At 38.5% G+C, this 20770-nt stretch overlaps 1 protein-coding gene across 1 annotated transcript in view; it reads right to left on the bottom strand.

Annotated features, from left to right (window-relative positions):
* The window catches only part of DRGX (dorsal root ganglia homeobox), a 45847-nt gene that overhangs the window by 1190 nt on the left and 23887 nt on the right, over nucleotides 1-20770 (bottom strand). The gene's annotated exons all lie outside the window — the stretch shown is intronic.

Below are 20770 nucleotides of genomic sequence, written 5' to 3'. Positions count from 1 at the left end.
CCCATCTAGCTACCCCAAGTCATTTCATCTTTATAGTCCTCAGGTTTCCCATCTTAAAGACAGGATAAGCTTTCTTATCTTTTTTTTTTTCTTCTTTCCTTTCTACCCAATGCATTCACCAGAGGCAAAATGGCTTCCTGGACAGATTCAGATCTCAGTTTTGTCCCTTACCACTGTTTTACCTAGGGCAAATCACTTAGCTTCTACAGACCTCAGCTTTCCCAATAGAGAGACAGTATAATACTTTCCTTGTTATATATTTTCTTCCCTCTTCTCCACCCAATGGGAACACTAAAAGTAATATGAATACCAGGAGGGACAATAAGGAGAATTAGTTTAAATCTGAGTTTGGTCCCTCACTATCTGTGTAACATTTGGAAAGTCATTTAACCACTCTGAGCCTCAGTCTCCTTCTATGTAAAATGAATGGATTAACTTAGTGATCTCTAATGTTCTTTTCAGGTTGAACACTTTCTGATCTTAGATCTGCTGAGGATTCCTAGCATCATATTTTGAAAGTGTTTAGTGATTCTTGATGCTCACTGAGATGGTAGCAGTTTTGTGAACAAATATAAAGCATTTGTGAAACCAATACTGAAGCAGGTAATTCATACACAGTCAATGGTAGCAGTAACAGCAAAACAGAGACTATAGTGATCCCATTACACTTTGCCACTGGGGATCTGTGGCATTGGCCTTTCAGGTGCAGTTGGAATTGGGAAATGTGGTCATTTCTAGCACAAGAATGAGTATTAAATGCATAACATAAAATATTATGCCTTCTAGGGGTGAGAGTGAATAGTCCCAGTAGGACACTGTTACAAACCTCCTTTCTATCACTTCTTAATTCCCTAGTTCAATTTTATTGAGAACTATAGACATCCCTAACCAGACCCTAAATCCTCATTTATCTCTAATCTTGTTCAAATTCACCATTCCCACTTCAGAGTAAATTCTAGGATTAGGAAATACTAAGTGTTCTGGGATACACCCTGAGGAGTAATAACACACACACACACACACACACACACACACACACACACACACACACACACACACACACACACACACACACACCATTCAACTCAGTTCTAATATGACCAAACCATACCATCTCCAGATATCTGTCAATCCCACTCGCTGCTCTCTGAACATGGGCTTCCATCTGCCACCTCACTGCTCTTGTACAGACCCGTCTGTCTTCCATGCCTGAACATTCTCCCTCCTCACCTTCACCTCTTAGACCTCGTAGCTTTCCCCAAAGTTCCATTCAACTGCCACCTGCTACAAACCTTTCCTGAACTCCCTAATTACTAGCACTCTCCCTCCCCAATTTATCTTGTATGTATCTCCATGTTCTATCTCCTCCTCCTCACCTCCTAACACCCAGAATCTATGCTCCTTAAGAGTAGGGACTGGTTTTTTTATTCCCATCTCCTTTTATATCCAGAACATAGCACAATGATGTTCAAATTGTAGTCACTTAATAAATGGTTTTTTAATTGAATTGAATTATTAATGGTGACGACTCTAAAGGACCTCCTCTCTGCTGAGGTTTGGGCAAGGGAACATAGGCTTGAAACCATAAGGATGCTGCACTAGAGTGACCAGTCTGGAATCGCATAAAGGATACAAAAGCTACAATTAGGAGAGACCTGAGTATAAGCTAGGCCCTGCCTACATGTATAAGTTGTATGATGCTGAACAAAACATTTAACTTCTCTGAGTCTCAGTTTCCCCATAAATAAAATTTGGCTTGAAATAACTTCAATGCCTACCCAAAGAGTAGTTGGATAGAAGATACTGTGCAAACCTGAATGACCTATGGAAGTGTGCTACTATTCGAAAGTCTATCCCTCTGCCTTCAGAGAGTGCCATGCCTAATATATACATACCAAATGAACATCTAAATAAGGATGAGAAATAATTTTTTCCTTGATAGAGACATTGATGGGGCACTAGATGGCTCAGTGGATAGAGTGCTGGCCTTGAAGTCAGGAAGACTCATCTTTCTGACTTCCAATCTGGCCTCATACACTTATTAGCTGTGTAACCCTTGGCAGGTCAGTTAACCCTATTTGCCTCAGTTTCCTCATCCATAAAATTTAGAAGCAGCTAAGTGACACAGTGGATAGAACATCAAACCTGGAATCAGGAAGACCTAAGTTCAAATCCAGTCTCATATACTCATTAACTCTGTGATCCCAGCCAAGTCCCTGTTTGCATTACTTTCCTCATCTGTAAAATGAACTAGAGGAAGAAAGAGAAAACTACTCCAGCATCTCTGCCAAGAGAACTCCAAAAGCAGTAACAAAGAGTCAAACATGACTAAAATGACTGAACAAGAGCACTGTTGATACCGAGCTACATTGGTAAGAAAAATATTGGAACATCCCTCCTTTAAGTTGGTAGATGCTCCTTCCTGATTTAGATATAAATCAAATAACCTCTGTGGGAACTTTCTAGACCTGTCATGAAAGATACCAAGAAGGATATGCATCTGTACTCCAAACAAGGTATCAGGATTCTTATACATTCTTTCACTATAGAACCACAGGAAAAACCTTCCACCTCTCTTGCCAACACCCAATGGGTCTTAAATCAACTAGCTTTAGTACAATCTGGTACAATGGAAAGCATGACAGATTTAATCACAGAATCTATATTTAAATTCCAACTCTTCCATTTACTACTCTGTGTGACCTTAGACAATCACTTAATTTCTCTGGTCCTCAGTGTGTGCATCTATAAAAACAGAGGGGCCAGATTCAGTGACCTTTGAGATCCCTTTCAGCTTTAAATACATGAAAATCTGGTACAATCCTAGGTAACTTGCCTCTTCTTACAAGTGAGTTTGCTTTGAGATTTTGGCTATCTGGAATGCTGAAGAGTGAAACAATCATTAAGGAAAAAGCAACATGGAATGCTAGCTCTGTCTGAGTATCCTTAGCTAAAACTCAACATGAATTTTCTTTTGCCCAGAGTAGAATAGGAGGAGTGACTAATGTGCAGACTCAAACAATCTGTCAGAGAAAATTTGTCGACACTCATTTCCAACAAACAACTTTCATTAGATGGACATCATGGGAGAGCGTTACCGGATCGAATAGATTGCATGTGGACTTATTGATGAGAAAGAAGGGAGCTGGCCATATATACTACACCAGGGGTGGGGGAACCTGTGACCTTGATACCTCACGTGGCCCTCTAGGTCCTCAAGTGAAGCCCTTTGCCTAAATCCAAACTTCACAGAATAAATCCCCTTTGGATTCAAAGGGCCATACTTGAGGACATAGGGGGCCACACATGGCCTCAAGGCCATAGATTCCCCACCCCTGTAGACATTTTCAGGGCAGAACAAAATCAAAGGCTACATGCAGCCTTCTGCCACAAACTTTACTTCCAAGGCAGCTGAAGAGTTTAGTTTCCATGGTTTATTCTTTGCTGATATCTCTTGGCCTTTTAGAATAGCTAAAAATATGAATAAATGAATAGAAAAATGAAAATAAAAAATTAAAATAGATAAAACATGAAGGGGTGATGTTATGGTGTGAGTGTTTGTTTTCTCATGGAAAAAATGGGTAGAGATGATCATTTTATTTCTCAGAGAGGATAGGAAACAGAATAATAAAATATGGGAACACAAAGGAAGAAGAGGGAAGGGAAAGTTACCCTTTCCTCTTTCCTTTTAGGACTGTAGGCTCTGAAGCCCCAACTCAAACTCCTACATCTTGTTCTAGGAAAAACTGGAACAGGAAAAGGAGGGATTTGAAAGCCAATATAAGCTCAAGCACCCCATATTGAGTTGGCAACCAAGTGATCTGTTCTGATAGTGAGTAATCAATAATCTCAAAATTTGGGAAGTAAAATGGACTCCCCATCAGTAATATCTGCAATTCATTGTTTGTGTCATTTTATAGATGGCAATACATAAATCCCTAGTAGTGAAATGTCTTGCTTCAGGTCAAATTCAGAGCCTAGGTGGCCCAAACAGCAGCACTGAAAACACCAGACTAAGGAGGGCGGACACCATTGGCTTTGGGGAGCAAGGGGCATGGCACCAGGGGAGGAAAGAAATGCAAATTATGAGAATTAGGACAAAAATGCCAAATATTCCCTTCATGTCTAAATGGGACAATACTCAAGAGTGACTCAGACAACTCAGAAAAAAAGGTTTCCACCTTGGTTGAGAACCCAAAATGGGTTTTACTTCAGGCAGAATGATCATGTCCAATTCCAGCTGTTTTGTAAAGCAGATTCAAGCACTGACCCTTGTCTATCTAGTCAAATCATGTGTTTTCCTTCTGCCTGACATAAAGGGATGTGACAGTACATCTCAAGCTGATGTGTTCCCCTAAGCCAAGGGTGCACTCTCTCATTTAAGCAGCCAGTAATGAGTTAAATGGCCCATGACTTAGTAATTGACATAATAACCTGCAGGAGGCAAGTATTATGGCTTTTTTTTTTTTTTTTTTACTGAAATGTTAGGTTCTCCTGAGTCTACTCAAGAGAAGGACTTTTATATCACACTTGAAATTTCCAATAAAAAACTACCCAATTTCAAAAATAAAACCAAAAGGTTTAAAGGATATGAGTTAATTCATAGTATCAGAATTCAGAAAGGTCTTGGATCTGATATAGGATCATAGATTCAGAACTGTAAGGGACCTCAGAGGCTGTCTAATCCAAAATACTATTTTAGAGAAGAGGAAACTAACATTCAAACAGATGAGTTGATTTGCACAAGGCCACACAGACAGTAAGTGTCAGAGGGAAATTTGAACTCAGGGCCTCTAACTGGAGCCAGTATTTATTCCACTATACCACTGTCTAAACTCCACATTTTATAGATGAAGAAACAGAGGCCAAGATTAAAGAATGATTCTGCTAAATTTTCTACAAAAAACTTCTCATTGTAAAAAATTCTCTCAGTCCTCAATCAAAAGAACTCAGGTAGATTCAGTAGGGAACCAAAAGAACAGGAATTCATTTTCACCATCCTATCTAGTTCCTATGTTCTTATTCCAATTGCCAATTCTGGATAGTGATAAATATCCAAAACCTCATGGTGTTCTGCTCTGATCTTGCCCAGGGGCCACAGTGACCTGGTAGAACCTACAGAAGGAGGAGACCATCATAGTGAACCTCTTGGTGCTTGAAGAGAGAAGGTACAAAGTTGGAAACTATCATTTTACAGATGAGGAAAGTAATGCAAACAGGGACTTGGCTGGGATCACAGAGTTAATAAGTATCTGAGACTGGATTTGAACTTAGGTCTTCCTGATTCCAGGTTTGGTGTTCTATTCACTGTGTCACTTAGCTACTTCTAAATTTTATAGATGAGGAAACTGAGGCAAATAGGGTTAACTGACTTACCAAGGGTTACACAGCTAGTAAGTGTATGAGGCCAGATTGGAAATCAGAAAGATGAGTCTTCCTGACTTCAAGCCCAGCACTCTATCCACTGAGCTATTATCATATTGTTTTAATGCAGAAGATACACACAAATCTCTGTCCATCCTAGTTTCTTAATGAGAACAATACATAAATCATCTTCTTTCATTTTTTTTCTTTTTATTTTCCTATGCAGTATGACATGACTTGGAGAGGGGAAAATGTAAGCTCAAGTTTCTGCCTTGGAGTATACTAGCTGTGTGACCCTCGGCAAGTCATTTAACTCCACTGAGCCTCAGTTTCCCTCATCTGCACAATAGGGTTAATAATAGTACCTACCTTCCTGGGTTGTTGTAAGGATAAAATTAGATAACATTTGTAAAATATTTTTTAATCCTGAAAATGCTAAATCACCAAAGCACAGAATTTTAGAGTTGGAAGGGACCTTGGCAGTCATCTGGTGAAACACATTCCTTAAAGAATCCCTATACCAAGAGGTAATCCAGTTTGAAGATTCCCCACTGAGGAGAAACCCATCACCTCCTGGAATATAGCATTTCTCTTTGGGATGCCTCTTATTATTAGGACATATAATAGATCAATATCAGCTACTCATGCCAAGCATGTTCTCTCATACAAGGGAGTATTTTTCTGTTTCCCAGGCCACTCCCAGCCAATTCCACATTACATGGCACAGTGAGGAAACAGGAATCTGGGCCCTCTGAAAATTCACATTCCCCTGCTGCATTTTTATCATCTAATCTCCTGTAATTTTTACATCTACACCTACAGTCTGGGACAAGAGGAAATGAAACTCAGAATTATGGCCCTTACACTTCCAATACCCGCAGTCCCTAACTAAAGATTGCAGACAGTCTCCTCTCCTACATCGTATCAGGTACCCAAACTTCGGCAGAAAATTCAAAAAGAAAAACCCCATCTTCTTAGCATTCTGACTAATCAAGTCTCAGGAGATAAGCGATCTTGTGGTGAGCCACAGTCAAGTCATCATAAATACTCATTTTTCATGGTAAAGCACAAAGCAACTCTAAAAAGCCAGGAAGTTGTTAAGTATGAACACTTCAGTTCATCTAGCCTACCTTCTAACAGTAGGAACAAATTTCCTGTTTCATCTATTCTGTTTCCTCTCAGCACCATGCCCTAGCATCTGCTCTGAAGTAAGGAATGAGGGACACATGAATCCAAGTAGCAACTGTTACATTACAAATAATTGTCAAATAGTAACAATAGCCCCATTGTTGTGATGCTTTAAAGATTACAATCCTTATGAGGTAAGATAATAAAAGAAATATTAGCTCCATTTAACAGATGAGGAACCAGAGGCTCTGGGAGATTAGGTGACCTGGACACAGATACATAGTGGATGTATCAGAGCTGGGTATCCTCCCTTCAAGGTCAGTGAACTTTCCACAAAGAGCTATCCTGCAAAAGGAGATTATTGCAAACATAACTATATGTAGAATTATCTTGTCAAGACCTTTCCTGGGGCATCTAGGTGGTCCAGTGGATAGAGTACCTAGGTTTGTGGTCAGGAAGACTCATCTTCCTGAGTTCAAATCTAGCCTCAGATACTTACTAGCTATGTGACCCTGGGCAAGTTACTTAACCTTGTTTGCCTCAGTTCCCTCATCTGTAAAATGAGCTACAGAAGGAAATGGCAAACCACTCCAGTATCTCTGCCAAGAAAATCCCAAATGGGGTCACAAAGAGTTGGACACTACTGAAAAATGAGTGAACAGCAGCAAAGAACTTTGCTAGCAATTTAATTTACATAACATTCAGAATGGATAATAATAATAGTCAACATTTATATGGTCCTTCCTATGTACTGAGCACTGTGCTGTACCTTTTACCATTATCTCATTAATCCTCACAACAATCCTGAAATCGGTGCTATTATTATCCCCATTTTACAGAAGAGGAAATTGAGGCAAAAAGAGATTAAGTGATTTGCCCAGAGTCATACAGCCAGTAAGAGTCTAAGGACTGTTGGAATTCAGGTCTTCCTAACTCTAGACTTGGCCCTTTATCCACTGGGCCACCTAGGTGCCCCAATAGTTACATCTAACCCTGTGCCAAAGATTCCAAAATCCTAACACATCTTCAGTACCCACCATTGCTGTTAAGTAAATTTGTGTTCATTTGATCCTGGCTTCAATTCCTGTTAAAAATCAGTTAGCTTTGCTCCAATACCTATCTAAGGATTAACTCCTTGCTCCCCACCCACAGCAATCCACCAGATGCACCAGGGAACCTGGTTGAAAATAAAATCTAGATGATTCATTCCAAATCCATCACTACTACTGAAAAACAACTCAGAGTATTGTTGATGGTGAGTCATTAAGCATATGAAAAGTCACCTATAGTGGCAATGATTGAGAAAGACCAAAAATTCATCACATTTGACATGACAGTCTCTCAAAGAAACCAGTAAAGAAGAGGTCCTGATGAAAAGGAAGGTAAGAGGTCCTGAGGATAAAGAAGGTAAGAGGTCCTGATGAAAAGGAAGGTAAGAGGTCCTGAGGATAAGGAAGGTAAGAGGTCCTGAGGACAAGGAAGGTGACTTCCACTTTTCTATAGTCACCAGTATTTTGGTTTGGTTTGGTTTGGGTTTTTTTTGTTGTTGTTGTTGTTGTTTTGTTTTGATATTTTCCTAATGCTGGTATCCCTAATGGAACAGAAATCTTGTCTTATAACTTTAAAATGTAACTAATAGATTTCACAGAACCATGGAATCTCTTAGTTGAAAGATGGTATGACACAGCAGAAAGAAAACGGAAGCTTGAGTCAAGAGACCTGAGTTTGAATCCTACCTCTTACCATTGACAAACCATGTGACCTTGGGTTTGACTTCTCTAGACCTCAGTTTCCTGATCTATATAAGGAAGAGCATGGTTAGACAATCCCTAAGATCTTGTCCAGCTCTAAACTTCTATGTTACTCAATCTGAGCTCTCATCCAACTTGACCTAACTTCTGCCAGATATGTACACCACTTCTTACATTTAAAGAGATCCATTTTTAGGTTTTGTTTTTGTTAACATAAACGTGTCCTTGGATTGTCCTAACAAAGAAACATTTTAAAACTACTTCACAAAACTAAACTAGCTCCTACTAACATGAGTCCCCTGAATAAATTCTTCATAGCTAAGCAATCTCAAACCATAGATAGTAAAGCCATACTCATCCAACTTGTTCAAGTATCTCAGATACTTGGTTCTCATTCTTCTCCGGACTCCACTCCTGACTTTCTCCATCATTCCAATGTTGCCTTTTCTCCACCCTCTAAAATTTACTCCACCTCCTGCAGCCCTTTGCTCTGATTGGTCCATTCCTCCTAGACCCTCCATATTAAAGAAAGAGCCCGGGTCAGCCATGTTTTCATTCCTGTCCAGGCTCCATTCCTGACTCTGGACTTTCTCGACTAAGTTTCCCCTTCCATCACTTTTCAGATTAATTTTATATCTTGTCTTCCACCATTAAAATGGAAGCATATTGAGGGTAGAGACTGTCTTTCTGCTTTTATCTGTATCTACATCTCTTAGCATATAGTAAATATTTATTAAATTATTTACTAATAATTCAATTTATTAAATTAAATTAAAATTTATTAAATACTGAACTTGACTAAAGAACTAAGAAAGGATGCAAAATAATAAGCAACTAGTTTAGTACCACACATCTACTCTAGATTAAACAAATTAATGCATAAAATAGTGCTCCCAATGGCCAAAATAAATGTCTTCAGGTTTATATGTTGTCTATGAGTTACATGCACTTTGCTAATGGAAAATCTCCTCAGGCCCTCACTCAGAGATTATTGACTCTTTTTAAAAACACAATTCTAACTATGTTGGTTATCTTGCTTCCCTATTCTCAGTAAAGTAGAAACTGCAAATCAGAGGCATAGGGGAGAGGTGCTAGAGGACAGAAGAACAAAAAGGAAAGTGATATAAGAGCTATAAAAACCATACACAAGAATAACAGAAGCAATCTAGGGGCATTTAGTGTAGAGGCAAATATCCCTAAAACCATCAATAGCTCCCAATGGCAACACTATTAGAGAGCAGCATGGTAATAGATGCCATAAGAGTCAATTATGTGATTTGCTAACAAAAAACAAGAAGAGTAAGGGAGAGCTTATTAATAGAAGGACAGTATAAATAATGAGGGGTTTGGTCATCCTGCTGTGACCTACTCAGGTCAAACCAGATGAGAAATATGATGTTCCTTTTAAGGTATCACATTTTAAGAGTTCAAGGCAGACCAGGATATTACAGTAACACAAAAGCATACCAATGTCTGGCTAAAGGAAAACTGGAGTTTAGCCTGGAGAAGAAAAGACCGAAGAAAGAATATGATCACAACTTCCAAATACTTAAAAGGCTGCCATGTTGAAGAAGAATATTATATGTCCTGCTTGGCCACAGAGGCCAGATGTGGGACCAACCAGTAAATATTATAGAGTAGTAAATTTTCATTTGAAAATGAAAAATTTTTCTAACAATTATAGGTGTTAAATTTTCCATCATCAGATAGGATAAGTGGAGACTAAATGACTAATTGTTATAGAAGGGACCATGCTTCAAGTAGGGATTGAATTAAATGATCTCTGAGGGTCCTTTCAACTCTAAAAGTATGCAATTTTATGGTCATAGTAATGGCTAATTCATTTTTTTAAAAGTTATATTATGAGCATCCTATTTTAGAAAGTAGAGTAACTCATTACATATTTTAGAAATCTTTCCATCAGAAATTGTCTTTTTTTTTAATTGGGATATTTATGGGGATAGAATTTTGTTACCTGACAAATTCATACTATTATAATATCTCAGAATTAGAAGGGAACTCAGAGACCATTTAGCTTAACTGATACAAGAACAAGGTTCTCCCTGAAGCAGTGATACCAAACTCAAATGGAACTAGATCCCTGCAACAATATGTTTTAGAAAACCATCCATTTGCTTTATCTATGTTATACTGTATTTTTATTCCAATCTGGTTCTGCTGTAGTATTCAGTTTTGTTGGAGGGGTGTGAGTTTGACACTCTACCCTAAATATACCCAACAAATGGTCATGTAGCCTTTCCTTGAAGATCTTCAGTGATGAAGAAACCCACTACATCCTGGAGCAGTCCACTTCAACTTGGGATTGTGCCAACTATTGGGAATTTTTCTTGCATCCATCTTAAACTTCTGTAACTTCTATCCATTGTTATTTCTGTCTTCTGGGATCAATCAAACCAAAACTAATCTCTTCAAAACTTGAAAATAGCCAGCATGCGTGTCTCTCCCTCCCCCCCCAAAAAAATAAACCTTCTCAATTTAGCCTGTCCTCATATGGCACAAACATGGGGGTTCTTTGAATGATGTATAAAATACTTTGCAGTCTTTACAAACTTATGTAAATTGGAGTAGTTCTAGTGGTGGTGCTGGTGATGGTGGTAAACGTAGTTGTTGTTTTTGTTTGTTGTAACACCAGAAGCAACTACTGCTATTTGAAAATCATTCCTTTTTTCCCTAATGGAATTGATATAGAAAAGGTTCTGGGACAAAGTATTATTCTGCAACTATTCTGCTGTATTTAATTTCTAAGAACTACTACACAGTTTGTAAAAACAAAAAAAAAACAAAACTGGGTTCTTGTCATTGAATAAAGTATTAGGATGAAAGCTCATCTTCAATAGCTTGCTCAGTACAACTCCAGTAGAAGACAATCAGGATGATACATACTTCATCCTGTCATCTAATTTTTATTTCTTCTGCTATGTCTCTATATTCTGAAAGCATTTACTTCCATGCTGCTTTGGTATTATGCTTATGTGGTATGGTGACATCTATTCAAATTGCACTTAAGACTTTTTATAGATTGTTAGGTCTAAATGATTGTAGCAAGAGTTCAGTCTTTGATAATACTCTAGTTTCAGTATTCCAAAGAATATTTTAAAGTGTGTATTCACAGTATGGGAATTTTTCATCTATCATTCCACAAAAATATCCAGCTTCAAACATAAAATCCCCTAACAGTAGGTCATGTCATGTCTGTATCCAAATGCTACATTTTTATGGCAGCAGTGATGTAGTGCATCTCTGTTGTTTCTTTGTATTACTAGCATGATCATTATCACCCTCCTTTAGATGTTCATCAAGATGTCCAAGGTGGTACCCAGAACTTAATGGCCCTGCAGTCTGACCAGGGCATATTAAAACTGGACAGATTCTCACTTCCCAGTGAGACTTCCATATCATTGACTCTGCCCCATGTTCTAATCTGCTGATATCTTGGATCTTGGGATCTTGATTCTATTATCCAATATGGTAACTATACCTGCTAGTTTTGTGTCATCTAGAATCTGATAAACATACCACCTCTGCTTCTATACAGATATCAATTTTGAAAATAACCAATTCCACAAGGCCAAGCAAAAATTTCATTGGAGAACTTTTCAGTATTGACATCTAACCATTAATGACTATTCTTCGGATCTGGTCATTTAACTAGTTCCAAATCTGCCTCATTATACTATTCTCTAGGGCATATGTGTCCAGCTTTTCTACAAGAATGGCAGGGGAGGCTCTGTCAGACAGTAAAATCCATGTAAGCTATATCTATAGAATTTTCCTGATCAATAGAATTAATAACCATGGTTACAAAATTAAGGTTAATTTAGGACAGGGATTCTTAACTTGGGGCCCATTAACTTCTTTTTTATATTATTCTAACTATGGTTCAATACAATTCATTTCCTTTGTACTCCTGCACATTTTATTTTATTCATTTAAAAACAGACTACCAAAGAGGATCATTACATAAGAAGTTGAAGAATTCCTGTTCTTGATGCCATGTTGTTTTTTATGATCACTGTTTCCTTTCCAGATGTACACTAACCATCTCTTTAAAACTAGATCCCAGAATTTCACAATTTTTCAAAGTCAAACTCATTCACATAGTTAGCAAATTCCAGTCTCTTTCGTTTTTTTTTAATGCCCATCCTTTGACAATGGGAAATAAAAGTGGTGTTACAATGTAAAACACAGGGGTCTTCATGTGACTGTATTACCATAATGCTATCCATCATGTATGGAAGCCAAGCTCCTGACAGTGACCCATTCATGCTGGTTTTACCAAACTGACTAACATCTACTCACACAGTTTACATATGATGACTACCCATTGCTTTATGGTTGTAGTTACTATTTGTGATTTTGCCTTTTAGCTTCACATAGTAAATTTTTAAAGGGATAAAGCCCCCTGTTTGGTTGTTAAGACCCTTCACAACCTGGCCCTTTCCTACCTTTCCAGTCTTCTTATACCTTACTCTCCTCCATATCCTCTACAATCTACTGCCCCTCATACAAAGTATTCTTTCTTTCCACCAACCCTCTTGCTTGTCTGGAATTCTTTCCCTCCTCATCTCCATCTCCTGCATTCCTGGCTTCCTTTAATGCTCAGCTAAAATAGCACCTTCTGCAAGAAGCTTTTCTGGATCCCCCTTAACACTAGTACCTTACCTCTGAGATTATCCCCAATTTATCCTGCATATATCTGGTTTGTACATAGCTGTTTGTATATTGTCTCTCCCATTAAAATGTGAGATTTATGAGAACAGAGACTTTTTTTGGCCTTCCTTGATATCCTTAGCACTTAACCCAGTGCCTGACACATAGTAGGTACTTAACAAATACTTGCTGACTACCCTAAGACTCACCCTTCTATTGGTTTCTAAAGCTTCTCATGATTATAATACCTGTATACTTTTTGCTGGCAGATTTAGCAGTAGCCTTTGTTAACAAGCCACAAGTCAAATGATAATTCAGTAAGAGCATATATTTAGTGCCCCATGTACAGCAAATGGTAAAAGACTCTTTTTATTCATTTGTAACAAAAAACCTATGAAACTAGGGTCAGAATAATTCTTCATCATCCTCTTTCTCTGCATGCATTCTTGTATCTGTTTCCCCTTAGCCAAATCTATAAGGTCAAAATGAGGATAGCCAATTTCTATACAATTAAAAAGCAGGTGAGGAAGGACTGGTGCCCAAAAGTCTATGACCTAGTCTCCATTCCTCATTCAGTTCAGTTCCACAAGTATCAACTGGGTACCGACTATGTCCTTAACACAATATAAAGGCATATCACGTAACATGCCCATTTGTGGCTACATTTATTTCTCCAATGAATGAATCTCTTACACCTAAAAGTAATGCATTATTCATCCCATCAGTTCATTTTGCAGAAACAATTGACATGAAATCTTCACATTCCATCTTTGAATTTATAGAAATCAAATGTGGAATCTCTATAGGAGGGCAATAAGAACTTTTTTAAATCTCTCCTTTTCATTCTATCCTGTATTCGACCTATAGAGCAGTGGGAATAGACTCTCTCCTTTAGGATTAAGAGGCCCTCAATAGCTGGCAAGGAATAAAATATGCATCAGTCTTCAGCATCAGTCTACTACTCATACACTCTACTACAGCATACAATCTACTACTTCTACTCAAACCTTAGGTTGTGCATTATCTATAACTGTTGAGCTAGCAAATGTGCAGATCTGGACATATCACACATCATTCACTCATGAACTGCTTTGCCCAGATCCCATTTCTCCAGGCTCTGAAGAGTTTCAAATACTTGCAGAATATCTGCTTAACAGACTGGTATGTGTATTTTTTAAATAGCTATGAAATTCATTCCATCCAATACAACCAACAGATTCAAACACCAAAGGGGTCTGGAAAAGGAAGAATGATCCCATCTTACATTTCAAAAGCAGTCAGTGAATTGGTTTGTTTTGAGAACATACTACCTCCTGGATACTAAATTAAAACACACAATTAGATTTCCATTAAGTTACAGCAAATTCTGCTGAATTGATCTAAACCCCCTACATTCCTATATGACATCATGCTTTAAAGGCTCAGCCTGAACATAAATACTTAATGTAATAAATACAGTCTGAAATATTTGATCTGCTTGGCAGTTTAATTGATCTACTACAGAGACTGACAGGAAAAATTAAATTAGCTCTGTCTTATCTCTGCGGATAGCACATTTTAATTGCAAAGACACTTCAACCACAATTTTGGTTGCAAATAGAACTCTTTTGCATGCTTTATTCTTTTCTTAATGTTCAGATGAAGTGGAAGAAAGGAGATAAGTGAGGCTGCAAGCCCTGAATTATTTGATTTTTAAAGTTTTGTTTTTCTTCTTAGCTCAAGTTGTTGGGGTTTTTTTAAATATATTAATATCTTTCTCTAGGTCACAACCCCAAATCCCCTTCATTTCACAGAAAGCAATGTTTGACTGGAAATGTTCAAGAAAGCCCAACATATTTTCAGTCATAAGTTTTTGGATGCCATGACAAAGTTAATTTTCCAATAAACAGAGGCCAAACAAAGCCACTTGTATCTATCTGTCAGGCAATTTAGTGTTTTTGTTTTGTTTTCAATTCTTTTCTCCCCTCTAGGAGCAAGACTATTTCTGGTCAACACCCCAGCAACTGGTTGGTTACAAGATGAAGCATTTGGTCAATCAGCCAGAAGTGTAGTCAGTACAATGCCAGAATGCCAAAAAACATTTACCGGAGCAATCAGGAATGCTGTGTGTCTGCCCAATCCGTGTGTACATAGACATGCTTCTACAGAACGGAAAGTTGTTTATAAAAACATGTGTTGTTTATATACAACATAGCCTTACACCAGATGAGTTAGGTTATTAAGGTTCTATAGATGTCCTATCTAAATAATACTTAGTTACAGTCAATACAAAGGACATTGACGTCCAGAGGGGCAGAGGGTTTCTCTGGCAATGACATAACATTCTTTTCAGTCTGACAGGTTAGATATATTGCATTTAGACCTCATCAAGTCATCCACAAGCTGCAATATTCTCTACCTAAAACCCAGTTCTCTCAAAAATAGCTGAGATCTTTCTCTACCTCTGAGTACCCACAAGAAATCTGCCAGGCTCAGCTCCACACATTCCAGTGCCCCATTGATTAGTAAGAAGGGCAAATACATCAGTGCCCATAGAAAATGGCTTGTGGAAAGGGAAATGGGATTTGGAAAGCTGAATAATCCCACCCAGTTTCCTGCAAAGATTTCTATAAACAAGGTAACTGGAGACAGAGGTACAGGTAATTGTGGAGAGATCCTGGATTCTAGTCCTAACTCGATCACCTTGAGTAAGTCACTTAACTTCTCCCCGAGCCTGTGTCCTCATCCATAAAATATCCAATGGGTGGATAGAAGGTATCTCAGATAATCTTGAAGTTTCCTTCTCGTTCTGACATAATATGGCCTTCCATCCTTTTGTCATATACACAGAAGGCACCATTGATCCATCATCAGTAGGACATAAGTTTCAGATTGTTTGGGACTGGAATAGATTTGTGTCAATCTAGCTACAACCTCCTGGCGAAGACTGAGCCCACAAACCTAGTCTACTCAACATCTCATCACCTTTTTGATTTCCAGTCAACTAAGCCAACCAGGCCCCATTGGAATCTATGAATCCACTTATCCAAATAATGATCTAGCTACCCCTGAATAATAACGTTAGTAATAATAATAATGTAAGTAACATTTACTTAGTGCTTATTATGTACCAGGCATTGTGCTAATTATTATCTCATTTACAATTATTTGTTTACAATTTACAATTATTACACTTATTTACAAATATTATCTCATTTAATCCTCACAACGATCCTGAGAGGCAAGTGCTATCATTATTCCCCATTTTATAGATGAGGAAATGAAGGCAAACAGAAGTTAAATGACATGCCCAGAGTCACACAGCTAATAAGTATCAGAGGCCAGATTTGAACTGAGGTTTTGCTGTCTCTAGACCTGGAGCTCTACCCACTGAGTCACCTAGCTACCTCTATAGCCTACTCAGATATTCTGTAAGGCAGAAGTTGTCACCTAGGCAGGTAGGTGACCCAGTAGATAAAGCTCTGGACCTGGAGTCAGGAAAGACCTGAGTTCAAATCTGCCCTCAAACATTTCAAAGCTATGTGCCTCTGAGCAAGTTATTTAACCTTTGTCTCCCTCAGTTGCTTCATCAGTTAAATGGGGATAATGATACCTACTTCTTAGAATGGTTATAAGAACAAACAGAGATAACATTTATAGTGTTTTATGAATCTTAAAGCACTATATAAATGCTAGGTGGTGTTGTTATTGTCCTTATTAGGAACTCTACAGTCTTATTCATAGATTTCCTCCTGAAAAAGACCTTAAAGGCCACCTACTCCAATCTCTTCATTTTACAGATAAAGAAACTGAGGACAAGGTAGTTTACATGACTTGCCCAGGGTCACACAGGTAAAGTAGCAGATCCTTTGACCCCAAATTCATGGTGCTTTTCCACCATATCACACCATACAAGGGAGCATACATTGTTGGTTATAAAATCAATATTGAAGATTTGGTTGCGCCCTTGAAAGACTGAAGGCTGCTTCAGAAAGAAGAAAATTAGCATTCTGTGGAAGAGGCAACAAAATAATGAAATATGCCTGGCTTCTAATCCAGTCTAGGAAAACTGAACCCACTTCCTCACCCTTCACCACCTGACTTGGGCTTCAACCATCACCTGAAACTTTTCTCCTACCAACAACATCTTAGATTTGTTGATTGTTGAGTGTAATGGCCTTTTTCAGAAGGTTTTACCTTTCTATAACTTTTAACATTTTGATAACCCCCCTTTATGCCATTCTTTCCTGGTTCTCCAGTAATTTGATCAGTCTTCAGAATCCTTCATTGAATCATCTTTTGTGCCTTCTCAGTCCCATTTCTTCCACTCTCCACTCTTTCTTAAAGACCTTCTCAGTTCCTATCAGTTCAATTTCCATTTCCATGCAGATGACTCCATTATCTATGTAACCAGCACTGATCTCTCCCACAGATTTAGATTGAAAGGAAGCTGAGAAGCCAACTAACCTAACCCCCACATTTTACCAAGCAAGGTATCTACACACAGATGGCCCATAGGTATCTTAAACTTAATATGTCCAAAGCAGAATTCATTATCTTTCCCTCTAAATCTGCATCTCCTCCAGACTTCTTAGTCTCTTTTGAAAGTAAAATCATCCTTTTTGTCCACTTTCGAAACCTCAAAGTCATCCTCAACTCTTTCCATTGCCTCCAAGCTCTCCATTTCCAGTCAGTTGCCAATCCTATTCACAACACCTTTTGCAACCATATCCTTCTCTCTACTCACATTACAATCACCCTACCTAGTTCAGGTGCTCATCACTTCTCAACTGAACCATTCAGTGGCTTCCTAATTGGTTTCTCTGTTTGCAGTCCTTTTCCATTACAATCTGTCCTCCATACTCCTGACAAAATAGAAAATAATCACAGGTCTAAACAAGCTCTCCCCAGGTTTTGCAGACTTATTTCACCACATCCCTTTACACACTCTTCATTCCATCCAGACTGGCCTCCTAGTTTTTCCATCAACTCATTTTCTTGTCCAGGCCTAGAATTTATTTGTTCCTCACCTTCACCTCTTGGGCTGCTAGTCTTCCTTGAAGACTAATCAGGTGTCAGCTCCTCCAAAAAGCCTTTCCAGATGTCTGTAGTTGCTAGTAATTTCTCTATCCTTAAATCATCTTGAGTTTATCTATTTCCACTGAAAATATGAGCTCCTTGAAAATCAAAACTTATTTTTGACTTGTGTCTTTTATCACCAGCACCTAGCACAGTGCCTTCTACATAACAGAAACTTAATAAACATCTATTGAACCAAAAGGAAATTAAATAATAGCTCCAGCAATGTGTTTTTCTCCTAGTGTGGCTGGATCAGTAGCATTCAGTCCAACCTGACTATTTTTCCCTTTCAATACAAAGCATGCTCCCTAGCCAACTACTGAAACACTGCCATGCTACAAGGAACAGAAGCCAAGACCTGGACGGCTTAACCCCTCATCTCCAAAACTCCTAGGGCCCTGCTGTCCTGATAAGTCTCCGTCACCCACTACATTTTGGTTCACCTCCAGTCAGCTTCAATTCACTTTTCAGCCAACAACTCTTCACCAATCGCCATAACCACCATGCCACTGCCTCAGATCCTTGACCTGCCCTGTTCCTTGTTTTCAATTCTGGAACCACAATCAAATCAATTATATCATTATTCCCAGGAAGGACACAGTATCAATCTACTGAATTAAACAAAATCAATCTATTCTCCTATGGCTTTACTCAGCATCCCACCAACTTTTCAAAACAAAATAAGTCCCTCAACCACCATTATGTTCATGAATGTATTATCTCCCCTTTCAGGAGGATAAACATTTTCTTCACTTGGGCATTTGTAGCTTCAGCACTTAACCAATTGTTGTTGCTGTTCAGTTATGTCCAACTCTCCATGACCCTATTTGGGGTTTTCTTGACAAAGATACTAGAGTGATTTGCCATATCCTCCTGAACCTCATTTTACAGATGAGGAAACTGAGGCAAGCAGGGTTAAGTAACTTGTGCAGGGTCACACAACTGAGGCCGGATTTGAACTCAGGTCCTCCTGAGTCTGAGGCCCAGTGCTCTATCTATGATCCCACCTAACTACTCATCTTAGCATCTGGTGAACACTTAATAAATCTTTTAATTCATTTCTTCATGAGAATATATAGAACTGGATCCCATCCCATATGGTGTGATGGAAAAAGAACTGAACTGAGGAGTCAGGTACCCTGGGTGTAAGCACCAGCTCTGCCACTGACTGATCACACGACCTTGGGCAGCCCTGCTTAACTTCTCTTCCTTCTTTTTAAAACTTGGAATAATTACCCTTGAGCTACCTACTTCACAGGACCATTGTGAGGATCAAGAAAAATTGTATACATGAAGTGAAATATTAATATTAGTTCTCATAATTCTATTCAGAAGGGCCTTGAGACATCCCACTTCCATTTTCCTCTCCCTTCATGCCCTGCTTACGTCTCTCCATCCAGCAACATCTCCATGTTTGCATCTGACACCATATGATGAAGTCCCCATAAAACGCTCACAGCCACAACCGTGAGAGCAAGCAACCCCGGGAAACTGTTTCTCCGTCTGCTTGGGAAAGATGGGCTTTGATATATGACGTGATAGCACTTTTCTATCAATGGCACAGCAGTGCTTCACAAATGGAGGGAGAACAGAGGCTATAACTCACAAGAAGTGGAGCCTGGAGTGAATTATGAAAGTCATTCCCTGGCAACTGTAATTATTTTCCTCCTTATCCCCTGCACTATGGATCACAGGTTAGAGGAAGCTGAGACTAAATGTAGCAGGCAGAGAGCTTCTTCTGAAGCAGCCTTCAGATCAGCTTGCCCTGTGGCCAAGCACTTCCAGAGATCCCTGTTTATACCCATTAATAACCTCCTCCGTATTAATGAATTGTGCACACAGTGCCATCCATTAAGGCAGTGTTTGGAAAATTCTTTGTGCTCTGAATGTCTTTTTTTTTTTCTTCTGGGCACACATTATTGTTACTCAAACCATCAACATAGCAGAGTACAGCATCTTGTCTTTTTATTTGAGTGTTTCCATGAAAGGTTCGATAATAAAATAACGTAATCATGAGGCTCTACGTGCCAGCTTTAGGGAGCCAATTTCTGAGACCTACCTGTTTAAAAGCATGGGGGAAGCGGGGGAGCTAATCTCTTTTGTTTGTATATAGATCAAGAGAAGGGAAGAGAACACAAAAATTATCGATAGACAAAAGGCCCGGTACTCAGAAAAGGATAAATCTCCTTTTTTGGATTGGGAATGAGAAATACCTATGAATAATAATAGGTAACATTAATATAACACTTTAATATTTGCAAAGCATTTCACTAATGTTAATTTATTTGATCCTCACAAACCCAGAGGGTAGGTGTTATTATTATCCCCATTTTACAAATAAAGAAATTGAGGTTGAAAGAGACTAAGTCACTTGCCCAGGTTCACATTGCTAGATAAATATTTGAGGCAGGTCTTCCTGGTTCAGAGCCTCATGCTATATCCTCTGCACCACCCACAAATATGAAGGGCATAGACAACAGCGATCAAGGCACAAAGAAAGAAAAAAATATTTTCAATCATTTCAGAAATAAAAGCTTCATAAAGCTTATATGGGTAGCATATAAGAAAAAACTTAGAAAGTGGAATGGATTGCCTTACAAGGTGATATATTATAGAAAGGAATCCTTTCTATAAATCTAAATCCTGGATTAGATGACCTCTGAGTTCTTTTCTAAATTCTAAAATTCTATGATTTTATGGTTCTGCAATCTTATCTATTGAATGAAGGAAGCTAGAACTCAAGCCAGGTCTGGGATGGCAAGGGGCTGGGTGCAGAGAAATTTGCTTATAGAAATGTT

The sequence above is a fragment of the Notamacropus eugenii genome, chromosome 1 (genome assembly GCF_028372415.1).
Source record: "Notamacropus eugenii isolate mMacEug1 chromosome 1, mMacEug1.pri_v2, whole genome shotgun sequence".
NCBI lineage: Eukaryota > Metazoa > Chordata > Mammalia > Diprotodontia > Macropodidae > Notamacropus > Notamacropus eugenii.
The sequence above is the reverse complement of the archived record's forward strand: the minus strand, read 5'-3'. Positions and strand labels throughout refer to the sequence as shown.